Genomic DNA, 18,186 nt, shown 5'->3' with positions numbered 1-18,186 from the left:
CAGCTACTGATTGCAGCCTGCCACCCAGTTAGCTGGCAAAATATGATTAGACAAATAATAATATTTATTTGAATGATACAGTATGTTACTAAATTGAAATTAAACTGAAATGTTTTTGTAATTATAACATTTTACGAAATGTAAAAAGAAAAGTTTAAAAAAAAATAATAATAACAAAAGCAAGGTAAAAAGAAAAGGAAACCGATCCAGATTCCTACTACCAGTGTAAAAACAAAGGGGGGAGGTGTCAATGTAAATAGTCCGGGTGGCCATTTGATTAATTGTTCAGCAGTCTTATGAATTGGGGATAGAAGCTGTTAAGGGGCCTTTTGGACCTAGACTTGGCACTCTGGTACCGCTTGCTGTGCGGTAGCAGAGAGAACAGTCTATGACTTGGGTGACTGGAGTCTTTGTAAATTTTTTGGGCCTCCCTCTTACACCTCCAAGTATATAGGTCCTGGATGGCAGGAAGCTTGGCTCCAGTGATGTACTGGGCCGTACGCACTACCCTCTGTAGCGCCTTACGGTCGGATGCCGAGCAGTTGCCATACCAGGCGGTGATGCAACTGGTCAGGAAGCTCTCGATGGTGCAGCTGTAGAACTTTTTGAGGATCTTGGGACCAATGCCAAATCTTTTCAGTCTCCTGTGGTGGAAAAGGCGTTGTCGTGCCCTCTTCACGACTGTCTTGGTGTGTTTGAACCATGATAGTTTGTTGGTGATGTGGACACCAAGGAACTTGAAACTCTCGACCTGCTCCACTACAGCCCCGTCGATGTGAATGGGGCGTGTTCCCAGTCCCTGTCCCTGAAAATCCTCCCCGGAGCATGATGCTGCCACCACCATGCTTCACCGTAGGGATGGTGCCAGGTTTCCTCCAAACGTGATCTCATCCCAGGTAAGAGGGGGAGTGGCAGCAGCAGCAGGTTCTCCCCATGTGAGCTGAGTCCAGTGGACCAGTCCTGTATCCCCCCACCCAGACAGCGACAGTGGTCTAAACCATGGCTAGCTATCCACAATCTGGCTCGACTAAACAAGGTTTACCAAGAGGGAAGGAGGGAGAGGAAGGTAGAGGAAGAGAAAGAGGGAGGAGAGGAAGGAGGAAAGGGAGAAAATGACTGTAAGAAGGACTGTAAGAATGTAAGAAGGAAAGGAGGGAGAAGGCCGAGCAAGAGGAAGAGGAAGAGGTGGAAGATAACAAGGAGAGTTGATCTGTCCATCACTACCATAAGGAGATCTCTTCTGGGGCCTCTTGTTCTCTCCTCTTTCCCACAGAGGAGCACCTTTCGCAGGCAGCCCAGAGCAGACTCTCCGCTGAGAGAAGGCTAGCCCCTGGAGGTTTCACCTTGGATTTATACAGAGAACCCCCCAGTACTCAAACTGCTTTACATTGTAGAGGGTGATCTAATCTCATTGGAGGCGACCCAATGACCCAGAAATGCTCCATGGACAGACTTCCTCCCTGCTCCCCGTCTCGCTGGCAGGGGGCTCGTAGGAACACCCTCCCTTCCTTGACTCCAGTAACACCCCTTCTTCACCTGCCCCCCTTATCATGTTATGAGTCTCACCTACAGGTCCCGCCCCCTGGCCTACCTGTTGCAGGTGTAAGTATGGTGTGTCGGACACAGCTGCCCTCCACCTCCTCCCCCTCCTCCCCCTCCTTCCCTCTTTCTCCCACTCCCCCCATCTCTCGCGCTCTCTCCTCCTCCCCCTCTCTTCCCTTTAAAGCAATAGTTTAAACCTACACACTTCCTTAAACCTAAAATAAGTCAAGAAGTAATTTTGTGTGGAAGTCAAACATTTGTTCAGAACGACAAAATCGAGACCTTTACATAGCCCATCTCTCATTGTCTATAGGAGTGATGTACACTGGTCAAATTGCCCAAATGTTAATTTAGACATTCACAAATTTTACAGATTTTGACTCTCACTAATGTCATGAAATGTTTGGCAAAGTAGTAAAGAAGGTTGTATTATACTTTTCTTGTGTACTAGATCATATGGTTTGGAAAGTGTTTTTTTTCTCAGACATAAATGAACAATTCCAGGTGAAAGCTAAAGGTCGTAGCTTCCTGGGGGGAGGGACACCACTACATTAATAAAATATTTCCCTCTTGCTAGATTGATGACTAAAGCCCTAGTGAAACAGTGCAAAATGGTTGTCAGCTCAACTGGTTAAATACAAGACCTGTTCATTGTGAAATGTATGTGTTCAAGTCTAATAATTTTGCTCTATATATTTTCTGCTCTGTATGTAATTTTATCTGTTTAAGCTGTTTGGATTGTTAATTGATATAACACAGGGCACCATTGAAAAAGAGACACTGGTCTCAATTGGGATTCCCTGTAAAAATAAAGAGGAATATGATAGAGGGAATATGATAGCGAGTATTATGATGGAGTGGAATATGATGGAGAGAAATATAATAGAGAGAATATGATAGAGGGAATATGATAGAGGAATTTGATGGAGGGGAATATGATAGAGAATGAATGGAGGAATGTGTGACGCTCTTGAGCAACAAAGGTTGTCTGTTTGGTTATATCAACCTGGAAAGACACGGATAAGAAAATGTTCAAACATAATTTTAAACAATACTTTTCTATAGTCAGCTGATATTGATTTCTTTATTTAATTATTTATTAAACTTAAATGCTAAACATCAATGACACCTACTCTTCAATTACATTTTTTGGGCCTATATAATTACACATCCAGCTAATTTTATCCCTCTATGAGCATGCGTACCGTAAAGATACCGTAAGGATCACTCGACTGCAACAGCTCTCGTTGATTTAATCGATCAATGGCTCAGATCACTTGACCAAGATAAACTTGTGGATGAGCTGCTTCTTGATTTTAGTGCTGCAGTTGACCTTGTTGATCATATGGCTAATAGCTGAGGCCATTGAAGAGAGATGTTTTCTTGAACCCTCATTTCTTTTTTGGAACTTTGTTACTGAGGTGACATAGACTATGGAAGACTTGTTTTACTGTAGTAAGGTAGCCTATGTATTTCATTGATGATGATGATGATGAAAAATATTGGCATTAGTGGTAGGCTGAGATCGAACAAACAACCTAAGTAAGCCTGGCTGCTATTTATGATATCTAAAACATATAGACTTTTAATTAGGCAAAACACATGTCGTTTGAATGGTCAACCATTTTACATGAGTTACAGCATTTTTATTTTAATAAAAAATTAGGTTATATGGATTCATTGTATATATTAGGTATGACTGTGCTGCATAGGTACAAAAAATCTAAAATAAATAAACTAAATTGTGCCAGCATTTGATAACACATGAAAGCTGCTGTGGGTAACCATGGCAATGGGGACTCCATTGTGACATCACAAGATTCCGATTCTGGAAGGTTACCTGTTGCACAGACAAACTGAACAGTGCAAAGAGACTGATTCAACTAACCACTGACAAATTATTAATGTCCTATTTCATTAGTGAGAGAACACACTGCTTACTTCAGAGGTAGGTTGTAATATAACTTATTGTGAATGTGTTTCAGTAGTATAACTTATTTTCAAATTACTTGTGTATGAATGTGACATTTTAAGTAGACCTAACATGACTAGTGAAACTGTTGAAGAGAGATAGTTTGCTTGAGTCCTCTTTTTGTGAGAAAATGCTTCATCCTGACACCTGAGATGTCATGCCACGGTGGATAGCTGTTTCCAATGTTATTCACGCTTAAGAGTACCTGTAATTAAGCCAGCTAGCTTTCTACCATTTCAGCCGTTTTTCTAACTTCATTATCTGAGGCATCAGCGTTAGGTAGTTAGTACCTACTGTACTTAATTACACCTACTGATTGCAGAAGACAAATATCAGCTGGCGTCGGGTAAGTTTGGCTTTGTACATAGCTTGGGCTTTGTCGAGTAAGGCTTAATTGGTATTTAGAACGTAGTTGGTTATTGTAAGTAGGCATCGCGGGCTGTTGTGGATAGTTATTGTAGGTTAGCATTATATTCGGCTATGCCGGGGATTAGCACGAAGCTAGCCAGCTAGCTAGCCGTGTCTCATAAAAAGTCAACACAGTAGCCAATCACGACTAGCTAACTGTACCGCAGCAGCTAAATACAATATATTTGTACTAGCTAGCCAACGTTTAATTATTGCTGCGTTATGATAGGAACTAGACACAGACACGAATTATCTGTTTAGCGTGTTAAAACACTATCGGTCGTTTGTTGTTACCAAGTATTGGTGCTAAACTGTGTGTTATTGGATGCTAGCATGCTTGTTGGCTAAAGCGTCATAGCTAGGCACCGTGGGCTGTTGTGGGTGGCTATTGTAGGTAGCACGTAGCTAGCTAGCCGTTTTCCAAACAAAGTCAACACAGTAGCCATTGCTAGTTAGCCAACATGACCAGCCAACTGTACTGTAGCTGCTAAATACAATATATTTGTGCTAGCTAGCCAACGTAATTCGTTAACACACAAATTATCTGTTTAGTGTGTTAGCTCACTACTGTTAGTTTGTTGTAACCAAGTATTGGTGCTAAACTGTGTGTTATTGGATGCTAGCATGCTGGTCAGCCATGGTGCCATTTGTGCTAAACTGTGTGTTATTGGATGCTAGCATGCTAGTCAGCAATGGTGCCATTGGTGCTAAACTGTGTGTTATTGGATGCTAGCATGCTAGTCAGCCATGGTGTCATATTTAGCTAGCTGAACAAAGCAAGTTGAGTCTATTCCTTGAAACATTGAACTGCTGTAGTTCACAACAATTCTAATTTCTAAAAGTGGAAGTTGGGAGAGTTTTTATCTGGATGGTTCAGTGAAACAATTATAGTTTCTGAGGTGTAAGTTTTGGCGAGGGAGGCCCTACTCACTCCTTTTCCTGATGTTTAATTCATTTCATTCCGATCTCCTCTGCATTATTGTAGCCATTTGCTACAGCCTGTCAACTATGCCTCTGCCTATCCCTGTTCTCTCCTCTCCGCACAGGCCACACAAACGCCTCACACCGCGTGGCTGCTGCCACTCTAACCTGGTGGTCCCTGCACGCACCCCACACCTGGAGTTCCAGGTCTCAGGCAGCCTCTGGAACTGCCGTTCTGCTGCCAACAAAGCTGACTTCATCCCAGCCTATGCTAACCTCCATTCCCTCGACTTCCTGGCGCTGACGGAAACATGGATTACCACTGAAAACACTGCTACTCCTACTGCTCTCTCCTCGTCTGACCATGTGTTCTCGCATACCCCGAGAGCATCTGGTCAGAGGGGTGGTGGCACAGGAATCCTCATCTCTCCCAAGTGGACATTCTCAATTTTTCCCCTAACCCATCTGTCTATCTCCTCATTTGAATTCCATGCTGTCACAGTCACTAGCCCATCTAAGCTTAATATCCTTGTCATCTATCGCCCTCCAGGTTCCCTTGGAGAGTTCATCAATGAGCTTGACGCCTTGATAAGCTCCTTTCCTGAGGATGGCTCACCCCTCACAGTTTTGGGGGATTTCAACCTCCCTACGTCTACATTTGACTCATTTCTCTCTGCCTCCTTCTTTCCACTCCTCTCCTCTTTTGACCTCACCCTCTCACCGTCCCTCCCTACTCACAAGGCAGGCAATACGCTTGACCTCATCTTTACTAGATGCTGCTCTTCTACTAATCTCACTGCAACTCCCCTCCATGTCTCCGACCACTACTTTGTGTCCTTTTCTCTCTCGCTCTCCTCCAACACTACTCACTCTGCCCCTACACAACCTTCGCTCTCTCTCTCCCACTACTCTCTCCTCTTCCATCCTATCATCACTTCCCTCTGCTCAATCCTTCTCCCTCCAATCTCCTGATTCTGCCTCCTCAACCCTCCTCTCCTCCCTTTCTGCATCCTTTGACTCTCTGTGTCCCCTATCCTCCCGGCCGGCTCGGTCCTCCCCTCCAGCTCCGTGGCTTGATGACTCATTGCGAGCTCACAGAACAGAGCTCCGGGCAGCGGAGCGGAAATGGAAGAAAACGAAACTCCCTGCCGACCTGGCATCTTTTCACTCCCTCCTCTCTACATTTTCTTAATCTGTTTCTGCTGCTAAGGCACTTTCTACCACTCTAAATTCCAAGCATCTGCCTCTAACCCTAGGAAGCTCTTTGCCACATTCTCCTCCCTGCTGAATCCCCCCCCCCCCCCCTCCCCCCCTCCTCTCTCTCGGTGGATGACTTCGTCAACCACTTTGAAAAGAAGGTTGACGACATCCGATCCTCGTTTGTTAAGTCTAATGACACTGCTGGTCCTACTCACACTGCCCTACCCTATGCTTTGACTTCTTTCTCCCCTCTCTCTCCAGATAAAATCCTGCGACTTGTGACTGCAGGCCGCCCAACAACCTGCCCGCTTGACCCCATCCCCTCCTCTCTTCTCCAGACCATCTCCGGTGACCTTCTCCCCTACCTCACCTCGCTGATCAACTCATCCTTGACCGCTGGCTATGTCCCTTCCGTCTTCAAGAGAGCGAGAGTTGCACCCCTTCTCAAAAAACCAACACTCGATCCCACTGACGTCAACAACTACAGACCAGTATCCCTTCTTTCTTTTCTTTCCAAAACTATTGAGCGTGCCGTCTTTAGCCAACTCTCTTGCTATCTCTCTCAGAATGACCTTCTTGATCCAAACCAGTCAGGTTTCAGGACTGGTCATTCAACTGAGACTGCTCTTCTCTGTGTCACGGAGGCTCTCCGCACTGCTAAAGCTAACTCTCTCTCCTCTGCTCTTGTCCTTCTAGACCTGTCTGCTGCCTTTGATACTGTGAACCATCAGATCCTCCTCTCCACCCTCTCCGAGCTGGGCATCTCCGGCGCGGCTCACTCCTGGATTGCGTCCTACCTGACCGGTCGCTCCTACCAAGTGGCGTGGCGAGAAGCTGTCTCCGCACCACGTGCTCTCACCACTGGTGTCCCCCAGGGCTCAGTTCTAGGCCCTCTCCTATTCTCCCTATACACCAAGTCACTTGGCTCTGTCATATCCTCACATGGCCTCTCCTATCATTGCTACGCTGACGATACACAACTAATCTTCTCCTTTCCCCCTTCTGATAACCAGGTGGCGAATCGCATCTCTGCATGTCTGGCAGACATATCAGTATGGATGTCGGATCACCACCTCAAGCTGAACCCTGGCAAGACGGAGCTGCTCTTCCTCCCGGGGAAGGACTGCCCGTTCCATGACCTCGCCATCACGATTGAGAACTCCGTTGTGTCCTCCTCCCAGAGTGCGAAGAGCCTTGGCGTGACCCTGGACAACACCCTGTCGTTCTCCGCTAACATCAAGGCGGTGACCCGATCCTGCAGATCCACGCTCTACAACATTCGGAGAGTACGACCCTGCCTTACACAGGAAGCGGCACAGGTCCTAATCCAGGCACTTGTCATCTCCCGTCTGGATTACTGCAACTCGCTGTTGGCTGGGCTCCCTGCCTGTGCCATTAAACCCCTACAACTCATCCAGAATGCCGCCGCCCGTCTGGTGTTCAACCTTCCCAAGTTCTCTCACGTCACCCCCCTCCTCCGCACACTCCACTGGCTTCCAGTTGAAGCTCGCATCCGTTACAAGACCATGGTGCTTGCTTATGGAGCAGTGAGGGGAACGGCACCGCCGTACCTTCAGGCTCTGATCAGTCCCTACACCCAAACGAGGGCATTGCGTTCATCCACCTCTGGCCTGCTGGCTCCCCTTCCTCTGCGGAAGCATAGCTCCCGCTCAGCCCAGTCAAAACTGTTCGCTGCTCTGGCACCCCAATGGTGGAACAAGCTCCCTCACGACGCCAGGACAGCGGAGTCACTCACCACCTTCCGGAGACATTTGAAACCCCACCTCTTTAAGGAATACCTGGGATAGGATAATGTAATCCTTCTACCCCCCGTACCCCAACCCACCCCCCCCCCCCCAAAAAATAAAAAAAATAAAAAATAAAAATAAAAATAATAATAATTGTAAAGTGGTTATCCCACTAGCTATAGGGTGAATGCACCAATTTGTAAGTCACTCTGGATAAGAGCGTCTGCTAAATGGGGTAAATGTGCCCTTGAGCAAGGCACTTAACCCTAATTGCTCCTGTAAGTCGCTCTGGATAAGAGCGTCCGCTAAATGACTAAAATGTAAAATGTAAATGTAATGTTACAATTGTAGTGAGCCAGCCTAATGGCTAATGCATTCTATTGATGACAGAAAAAAAACCTCTCTCTGTGTTAATCACCAACATATGTTGTAATCAATTATCTCAATAAATATGTACCAAAAGAGTAGGTTGTGTAAAAAAACAAGTACGCCTACCTAATTTGTAGCTGATTCATTTCTAATAAGAATAATATGTTCTTAATTGAATGGACATCCATTTCAAATGGTTGAATTGATAGACCTCTTTAAATTGAGGTGCACTCAAGGGCACTCAAAGAGAAGACTGGCATTTTTACCTCCTTGGTTTTTAAAATAGATGAAACTGTACAAGTTAGGTCCTGCATGGATATAGAGTCATTTTCTACCCAAAACACAGTGTTTTCAATGATATGATGGAAGTGATTAGTGTGGTTTGTGAGAACCAGGCCCAATATGGAGTAGAGCTACATGAGGGGTTGAATAAGGCTCAATAGTAAGGTACAGAAAGACCCTGAAGTTTGCTTTTTAAAGTCTGTGTTGTGCTTTTTCATCTGCCATGGCAACGCCTTGCATCACAATGATGATGTCATGAAGGATATTGTTCACGAAATGATAAGAACAGCCAAAATCGATTCATTTGAACTTGGTCGCTTTTCCAGTAGCCAACTTTTTACTAGTAATTCAGATAGGCCTATTGCCTAAACATATCTGGATCAGGATTCTCACTTGCTTAATTGTAAGTAGCTGGGAAGAAAACGTGTGCACATTGTAAAGAGATGCATTATTATTTGGTTAGCAACACCCACTTACTACAACGTTGTGTATTTTCCAGAGTTATTGTTAGCTAAGAGGAAGACATGGAGGGTTCAACGCTGACACAGAGGAGGGGTGAGTGTCGGTTGGAGGAAAGGGCGATCTAGACAGAGTACGTGATGGAGCTGGGAGCCAGGTTGGCTCTGGTTTTGCAGATCCAGAAGGATCAGGAGAAGAAGATGAAGAGGATTTGGTTCAAGTCGAGGAAAATGCCAAGACTGATTGAGGAGGTAACAAGACCAACTTTGACAAAGTCGACAAGAGTTCTGTTTAACAATATTAATTAAAGCAAATATAAGTTATTGTAAGGGCAAAATGTTCCATATGCCATGGAATGTAAGCTAACAATGTTTTGTCCTTATTTCTTTTTGTATTAGGCTACACCATGGCAATGCTTATAACTGTTCTTGTCTAAATGTGTTGTATCGTGTCTGTCTGTTTCAGTGAATTTATGTCCTCAGTTCTTATGGTTGTCTGGTCATAAAAAATAAACAACCGTTCTATCATAGACGCTCATATCAGGATTATGTGGTTGTCTCACCTAGCTACCTTAAGTTGAATGCACTAACTAACTATAAGTCGTTCTGGATAAAAGCGTCTGATAAATGGCTAAAATGTCAAATGTTATGCTGGGTGTGGGGCATGTATTTTTACACTTAGCTGGCCCATTGGCTAGGGGACCAAGGGTTGGGACAGACTGGTGCAGAGCATCTTAGAGGACACTATATATATATATATATATATATATATATATATATATATATATATATATATATATATATATATGTGATGTATAAGTAAGTAGTGCTGACTCATACAGTATGTATGTATGTACTGAATGTGATCACTTTCATCATGTCTGTTTCTTTTCTCACGCAGAATGTGTGAGATGTGAGCAACTGTCCTCTCACTGAGTTCATGGCTCCCTGTATTGACTCCCTCCCACCACTGGCTTTCACCAATCAGAGGCCTATACCTACCATGTTGCATCCCCCCTCTCCATTTGCCATACGCGCTCAGGATGCACAGCGGTTCATTGTATTTTCATACTTTGTCCCTGAAACCTGCCAGTCTGCTGAATGCCCAGTTGCCACAGAGGCCACTGCAGATGTATCTACAGGTATACGAGAGGACCTATGGACAGATATACATCTTTCCTCAATGCTGCATCGATACCTGCCACACTTCTTTGACGAAGACTCCATGCAGCCACATCAGGCAGTAGAGGGCACCACTGAGGTCTCAGTTGCTCCAGTGGCAATATCTAATGTTGAGGAAGAGGACAGATTCTATCATTACTCCCTCCCACCCCTGGCTCAGCGGTTCATTGGCAATTCATTCAATTTCCTCGAAACCTATAAGCCTGCTGTTTCAGCCACAGAGTGCCCAGTTGCCACAGAGACCACTGCTACCACAGCCACTGTCAAGGGAGAGAATCGATGGGCAGCTAGAAGTTTTTTTTTTTTTTTTTTTTTTTTTTTCACCTTTATTTAACCAGGTAAGCCAGTTGAGAACAGGTTCTCATTTACAACTGCGACCTGGCCAAGATAAAGCAAAGTAGTGCAATAAAAACAACACAGAGTTACATATGGGGTAAAAAAAACAAAGTCAGAAATACAACAGAAAATATATATACAGTGTGTGCAAATGTAGCAAGTTATGGAGGTAAGGCAATAAATAGGCTATAGTGCAGAATAATTACAATAGTATTAACACTGGAATGCTAGATGTGCAAGAGATGATGTGCAAATAGAGATACTGGGGTGCAAAAGAGCAAAATAAATAACAATATAGGGATGAGGTAGTTGGGTGGGCTAATTTCAGATGGGCTGTGTACAGGTGCAGTGATCGGTAAGGTGCTCTGACAACTGATGCTTAAAGTTATTGAGGGAGATAAGAGTCTCCAGCTTCAGAGATTTTTGCAATTCGTTCCAGTCATTGGCAGCAGAGAACTGGAAGGAATGGCGGCCAAAGGAGGTGTTGGCTTTGGGAATGACCAGTGAGATATACCTGCTGGAGCGCAGACTACGGGTTGGTGCTGCTATGGTGACCAATGAGCTAAGATAAGGCGGGGATTTGCCTAGCAGTGATTTATAGATGGCCTGGAGCCAGTGGGTTTGACGACGAACATGTAGTGAGGACCAGCCAACAAGAGCGTACAGGTCACAGTGGTGGGTAGTGTATGGGGCTTTGGAGACAAAACGGATGGCACTGTGATAGACTACATCCAATTTGCTGAGTAGAGTGTTGGAGGCTATTTTGTAAATGACATCGCCGAAGTCAAGGATCGGTAGGATAGTCAGTTTTACGAGGGCATGTTTGGCAGCATGAGTGAAGGAGGCTTTGTTGCGAAATAGGAAGCCAATTCTAGATTTAACTTTGGATTGGAGATTCTTTATGTGAGTCTGGAAGTTGAGTTTACAGTCTAACCAGACACCTAGATATTTGTAGTTGTCCACATACTCTAGGTCAGACCCGTCGAGAGTGGTGATTCTAGTCGGGTGGGCGGGTGCTAGCAGCGTTCGATTGAAAAGCATGCATTTAGTTTTACTAGTGTTTAAGAGCAGTTGAAGGCTACTGAAGGATTGTTGTATGGCATTGAAGCTCGTTTGGAGGTTTGTTAACACAGTGTCCAATGAAGGGCCAGATGTATACAAAATGGTGTCGTCTGCGTAGAGGTGGATCTGAGAGTCACCAGCAGCAAGAGCGACATCATTGATATACACGGAGAAAAGTGTCGGCCCAAGAATTGAACCCTGTGGCACCCCCATAGAGACTGCCATAGGTCCAGACAACAGGCCCTCCGATTTGACACACTGAACTCTATCTGAGAAGTAGTTGGTGAACCAGGCGAGGCAGTCATTTGAGAAACCAAGGCTATTTAGTCTGCCAATAAGAATGCGGTGGTTGACAGAGTCGAAAGCCTTGGCCAGGTCGATGAAGACGGCTGCACAGTACTGTCTATTATCAATCGTGGTTATAATATCGTTTAGGACCTTGAGCGTGGCTGAAGTGCACCCGTGACCAGCGCGGAAACCGGATTGCATAGCGGAGAAGGTACGGTGGTATTCGAAATGGTCGATGATCTGTTTGTTAACTTGGCTTTCGAATACTTTCGAAAGGCAGGGCAGGATGGATATAGGTCTGTAGCAGTTTGGATCTAGAGTGTCACCCCCTTTGAAGAGGGGGATGACCGCGGCAGCTTTCCAATCTCTGGGGATCTCAGACGTTATGAAAGAGAGGTTGAACAGACTAGTAATAGGGGTTGCGACAATTTCGGCGGCTAGTTTTAGAAAGAAAGGGTCCAGATTGTCTAGCCCAGCTGATTTGTAGGGGTCCAGATTTTGCAGCGCTTTCAAAACATCAGCTGTCTGAATTTGTGTGAAGGAGAAGCGGGGGGGGCATGGGCAAGTTGCAGCAGAGGGTGCAGAGTTGGTGGCCGGGTTAGTGGTAGCCAGATGGAAAGCATGGCCAGCTGTAGCAAAATGCTTGTTGAAATTCTCGATTATTGTAGATTTATCGGTGGTGATAGTGTTTCCTAGCCTCAGTGCAGTGGGCAGCTGGGAGGAAGTGCTCTTATTCTCCATGGACTTTACAGTGTCCCAAAACATTTTGGAGTTAGTGCTACAGGATGCAAATTTCTGTTTGAAAAAGTTAGCCTTTGCTTTCCTGACTGCTTGTGTATATTGGTTCCTAACTTCCCTGAAAAGTTGCATATCGCGGGGGCTATTTGATGCTAATGCTGTACGCCAAAGGATGTTTTTGTGCTGGTCAAGGGCAGTCAAGTCTGAGGAGAACCAGGGGCTATATCGGTTCTTAGTTCTGTATTTTTTGAATGGGGCATGTTTATTTAACCCTCCCGTTGTCCTAGGGTCAAAATGACCCGCCACTGTGTTGAACCAACTTTATTTAATTTGTATATTTTTGGGATAATTTGTGAGGAGGCAGTGAGACTTTAAAGAAAGTACCACTGCCTCCTTCTCACAAATGATCCAAAAAATATAAAAATTAAATAAAGATGGTTCAACACAGTGGCGGGTCATTTTGACCCTAGGACAACGGGAGGGTTAAGATTGAGAGGAAATTACTTTTAAGGAACAACCAGGCATCCTCTACTGACGGAATGAGATCTATATCCATCCAGGATACCTGGGCCAGGTCAATTAGGAAGGCCTCCTCGCTAAAGTGTTTTAGGGAGCGTTTGACAGTGATGAGGGGTGGTCGTTTGACCGCGGACCCGTTACGGACGCAGGCAATAAGGCAGTGATCGCTGAGATCCTGGTTGAAGACAGCTGAGGTGTATTTAGAGGGTATGTTAGTCAGGATGATATCTATGAGGGTACCCATGTTTAAGGATTTAGGGTTGTACCTGGTAGGTTCGTTGATAATTTGCGTGAGGTTGAGGGCATCTAGCTTGGATTGTAGGATGGCTGGGGTATTAAGCATATCCCAATTTAGGTCACCAAGCAGTACAAACTCAGAGGATAAATGGGGGGCAATCAATTCACATATGGTGTCCAGGGCACAGCTGGGGGCTGAGGGGGGTCTGTAGCAAGCGGCAACAGTGAGAGACTTATTTCTGGAAAGGTGGATTTTTAGAAGTAGAAGCTCAAACTGTTTGGGCACAGACCTGGATAGTATGATAGAGCTCTGCAGGCTATCTCTACAGTAGATTGCAACTCCACCCCCTTTGGCAGTTCTATCTAGACGGAAAATGTTATAGTTGGGGATGGAAATTTCTGAATTTTTGGTGGCCTACCTGAGCCAGGATTCAGACACTGCTAGAACATCAGGGTTGGCAGAGTGTGCTAACGCAGTGAATAACTCAAACTTAGGAAGTAGACTTCTGATATTTATGTGCAAGAAACCAAGACTTTTGCGATTACAGAAGTCATCAAATGAAAGCTCCTGGGGAGTAGGAGTGATACTGGGGGCTACAGGGCCTGGGTTAGCCTCTACATCACCAGAGGAACAGAGGAGGACTAGAATAAGGATACGGCTAAAGGCTTTAAGAACTGGTCTTCTAGTGCGTTGGGTACATAGAATAAAGGGGGCAGATTTCCGGGTGTTATAGAAAAGATTCAGGGCATTATGTACAGACAAGGATATGGAAGGATATGAGTAAAGTGGAGGTAAACCTAAGCGTTGGGTAACAATGAAAGAGATAGTATCTCTAGAGGCATCAATTGAGTCGGTCTCTGAGTGTATGGGTGGAGGAACAAAGGAGCTAACTAAGGCAGATTTAGCTAGGCTGGGGGGTCTACAGAGATATAGTACAATTAGAAATAACCGAAACAACAATAAACTAACCATGTTTGGGCTGAGGCTAAACATAAGCAGGATGTAGTACCTAAAAAAGGAACAGTCCAGCAGATATCAGCTGTATAGCTGAGTTATCATAAGGTCCGGTGGTGAAGCGCTAGTGAGTAAGAGGCCACGGCTAGCGTGTGCTACGTCCGTTTTGTTGTAGCCAGCTGGTAGCGATGAATCCGGAGTTAAAGATCCAGTGATTCATTAATTCCGGCGGAAAAACTGATATGTTCTGGGTCGATAACGCGCTGTGCAGACTGGCCGAATATCCGGTGATGAATGTCCAGTGATTAAAAATTAAACCCGCGGAAAAAAATCCAATATTCTAGGTGAAGCACCGCTAGCTGTGGCTAATAGCAAGTAGCTAGTTCAGTAGCTAGGTCAGTTTAGTGAGTAAGAGGCCACGGATAACGTGTGCTAACGGGCCAGGGCTAGCAGATGGATGGAATCTTCGTGGTTAACGTCGTAACCACATCAGACGATTTCGTCGGCAGACCAGTCGTGTAGGATCGGCGGGGCTCCGTGTCAACACTGGGTGGTCCCGTCCGGTTGATAGCGAGGTAGATAGCCGGGAGATGGGCCTAGCTCGGGATGATTAGCCAGACCACAGCGTCCGTTTTGTTGTAGCCAGCTGGTAGCGACGAATCCGGAGTTAAAGGTCCGGTGAATCAGTGATTCCGGCGGAAAAACTGATATGTTCTGGGTCGATAACGCGCTGTGCAGACTGGCCGAATATCCGGTGATTAATGTCCAGCGATTAAAATTAATCCATCGGAAAAAAAATCCAATGATCTGGGAGAAACACCGCTAGCTGTGGCTAATAGCAAGTAGCTAGTTAGCTGGCTAGCTAGTTTCAACTGTAGATTCTAGATAAAAAGGTAAGTCAATAATAGAATCCGTTCCACATTGAGTGAGGCGGGTTGCAGGAAAGTATATTTTGTAGAAGGATGAAAAGTCTGATAGGGAAATATGTACGAAAAATACAAAAAAACAGGGTATTTACAGGCTATTTACAGACAAACGACAGAAACAGGACTGCACTACCTCGCCATCTTGGAAACACCTTCCTTCAGTGCTGCCTACATGCCTGCCAACAGTCTTTGACGATGACTTCATGCCATCAGAGCAGACAGTAGAGGATACCTATGAGGTCTCAGTTGCTACAGAGACCACTGCAGGCACAGCTACTGTTGATTTTGGAGTGTACAGATCAGCAGCTAAATGCCCTGTCCCAATGCTGCCTCCAAGTCTGCCACTTGTCTTTGAAGTTGACTACAAACTGCCAGGGGAGGCAGTAGAGGATACCACCAAGTGTCCAGTTATCAGTGAAACAAACAATGATGTGTCCACTCACCTCAAAGAGGACATGGCAGCTGATCAACGCCCTCCTGACCCTGCAGCACTGCCTCCAAGCTCGCCATGTATCCGAGACTCTGACCACAAACTGACAGAGGAGACAAAAGAGGATGCCACCGAGTCCTCCGTTACCACAGCGATCACTGCAGGCACATCCATTGTCCAGGGAGAGAACCTGTTGGGTGATAAAAGCCCGGCTCCAATGCTGCCTTCAAAGTTGCCACACATTCTAGACAATGGCCACAAGCAGCCAGAGGAGGCAGTAGAGGACACCACCAAGAGTCAAGTGTCCAGGGAAGCGGCCATTTCCGTCTCCACTGTCCACACTCTGCCAGGGGAGGCAGTAGAGGACACCAACAAGTGTCCAGTTGCCAGGGAAGCAGCCGTTTCTGTGTCCACTGTCCACACGGAGGAGTGTTTGGCTGAAAAAAGTCCTCCTGCACCTGCAACACTGCCTCTAATCCTGACCTGCACCCACAACAATGACCACAAACCGCTATGGAAGACAGTTGAGTGCACTACAAAGTGCTCAGTCGACTCAGAGGCAACTGTTGCTATTTACACCTGGGATGATAAAAGTCCTCCAGGTCTGCAATGCATTCACAACAACAATGACCACAAGCAGCCAGAGGAGACAGTTGAGGACACCACATAGTGCTCAGTTAACACAGAGGCAAGTGCAGTTGCATCCACTGTCAAGAGAGAGGAACTGATGAGTGATAAAAGCCCTGTCCTAGCACTTCCTCCAAGCCTGGCATGCATCCATGACAAGGACCACAAGCAGCCAGAGCAGAAAGGGAAGGGCACTAGTGAAGAGGTGGATCGCTGCCCTCATGCTCACCAGCTGGTCCCAGATGCTAACTTAACTCTGGCAACCCCTCTGCTCTGCATGGCCACTAAGACGCCTGTTAGAGTGAGAGCCTCCATATGCAGGTCAGAGGATGAGGAACCCAGGCCCTGGACGCTGAAAAAGGCAAAGGTAGGTGTCTTATTTTACACTTCTACTCTACAGGGTTGGGGGTCTGTTCCATTTCAATTCAAAGCATTGAATTAAGTACTTCCTGAATTGACTGGAATTGAAATTGAATTGACCCCAACCCTGCTAATCTATGCTCATAGTATAAAACATCACCCCTTACTAGGGTTAACATTTGTATTACGTTTGGTGTGGACCCAGGAAGAACATCTATGGCTATTACAAAATCGGTTTGGGATACAAATAAACAAGTTACCTCAATTACTGTCCTCTAAATTGTGTGCCCCATGAGGCCATCAATGTATGTTGATCACTCAAATGTGTATTGAATGTGCCACATTGGAACAATATTACATCTAGAGTCAATGTCTTCCTGTTAGGATTATTGGACAGGCATTGACATTGAGAGTGAAGAGAGGAGCGTCAAGGAGGAGGTGAGCCCGAGGGAGGGTTTGAAGAGTGAGGCGGACCGTGCCCATTCCAAGAGCTCCAATGGGACGGTTTCATCAGAGAGAGCAGAGACCATCCTGGGAAGAGTGGGCTTTCTGGCCATGAACCTCAAGCAGAAAGTCACATTTTTAAAGATGGAGGAAAAAGAGAAAAATAAGGAACTGAATAAGAAGTTGAAAGATGACGAGAAAGAGAGAAAGGTCTCTTGCCTCGAGGTTGTCGGGAGAGGTTGTGTTTTCTCTAGCAGGAGATAAGCTGGCTTCTTATATGTTGTTGAGTAAAGCTTAAACCATGTATTTAGATTGTATGTAGGTATTGTAGTCAGGTATTATAGGCAGTGGCGGTTTTACACGGAGGCCGGGGGAAATGTCCCTGGAAATGTCCCTGGCCACCCCTGTGGCCCCCCCGTGCTGACCAAATAAAAAATTATGAATTTATAACTATTTTACACGCGAGCGCCAAAAGCGGAACTAATGCATCGCTCTACACGGCAACGTTCTACACGGGTAAATTAGAGTGGCGCACCCAAAAACTGTATCCTGCCATCTGCCTGCCTGCCACGTGTGGTGCTGCTTCGGTGAATGAGAGCTCAGCAACTACTATTTGTGAGAGGAGCTACGATTTGCAGGAGTCGAAGGTAAGCAAAACGATTTAATATCATAAGTGACTTGTTGTTCTTGCACATAGCCTACATGTTCCTTTTGTTCCTCACACATAAATCAAATCAAGTTTTTAAATCTCTGGTCTCGATTTGTTTAGAAATGTAATCATATTTAAGCAAACTCATCGAAGCAGAAGCAAATATCCAAATGTTAGTAGGCTATCCTTGCTAGGTCTACACAATGTTGTGATGTTAACCACGTAACTTCATCCGTCTTGGCTGTTGCATCGCGATAACAAATACATTTTTAGTAAAGTAATCAACAGGTTATCTGCCAGTGTTAAGTAGGGAGGGATGGTTAGGTAACAAAATGTAATGCATGCCCCTACATTTTTTCTTCTTCTAATAGTTATCATGAAACGAGGAAGGGACATAAAGTCATTTTTTGCCCCAGCAAACAAAAAAGTGAGAGAAACAAATCGAGGTTTTGAGAACGTTGAGGAAGAGGGAGAGCCAGCATGTGATGAAAGTGAGGGGTCTGACAAAGAGAGGGAAATTCCAGAGGGTGAGG

This window comes from Coregonus lavaretus (genome assembly GCF_964263955.1).
Source record: "Coregonus lavaretus genome assembly, chromosome: 35".
Taxonomy (NCBI): Eukaryota; Metazoa; Chordata; class Actinopteri; order Salmoniformes; family Salmonidae; genus Coregonus; species Coregonus lavaretus.
This window is presented reverse-complemented; position numbering follows the sequence as displayed.